Genomic DNA, 906 nt, shown 5'->3' with positions numbered 1-906 from the left:
CTGTTACTGAGAAATGTGACTTTCAAGCGCGAGTAATTTAAATTTTCGGATTTTTGGCATACCACTCACTCATACGCCCAACCATCTGATATCGTTGTCTTTAACCCTAGCAGTAGATGCGGTTGGCATGACCATTCTATAGTTGTTTAGTGGTTATATACAAGCCAACTGTCCATTAGCACGGTGATTTTAGGGGCATCTGCGTTTCCGACCTCACGAAATAACCACGTTTTACGGGCGCTTCGTGATAAGTTAACCGCAACTTACCGCTTACAAAAATGAATAGGCCATCGCTAGGCTATTCAACAATTATATTACCACTACGTGGCCATGAATATATGGATGGCTACTGGTTGTATTAGCACCATTCGTCACCAGTTACTCGTGAACTGTCATCTAGGAGGTATCCTATGGTTACGTCAACTGCGGTACCATACTTGATCTGGTGCATGGATATTAAAATATTATCCCCCGAAGCCTCACGGTCAGCTAACGATGTGGTAGCAACCGCTGCTGGCGTTTTTGTCTGAGTAACCTGGTAACCTAAGAGATATTCCGGTTCCATTCAACCACATCTCACCTCTGAATTCGAAAAAAAGTTGAGGTCTTAGAGGCAAATTATGAGTGATAAAGTTATCCGGATGGATTCGTTTGTTCCTTCAAGTGTATCATTTAAGGACACGTCTAGATGATCCGGATCCTGGTAATGACTAACTGATCATGCAACCATCTTTCGTTAGATGCGGTAAGGTTAAACCGATATAAAACAACCAGTTTGGAATCCACAAATGTTTTTGGGTACAACTTCCAGCCAATCGCATTCATGTTAGCGCCTCGCTCTTTAGTTTTTAATTTCCTGTTCATCCCTTTGTTGTCACAGGCTGATAACATTTTACCGTTTTGATC

The sequence above is a fragment of the Opisthorchis viverrini genome (assembly GCF_000715545.1).
Source record: "Opisthorchis viverrini unplaced genomic scaffold opera_v5_278, whole genome shotgun sequence".
Lineage (NCBI taxonomy): Eukaryota > Metazoa > Platyhelminthes > Trematoda > Opisthorchiida > Opisthorchiidae > Opisthorchis > Opisthorchis viverrini.
Note: the sequence above shows the minus strand (reverse complement) of the source record.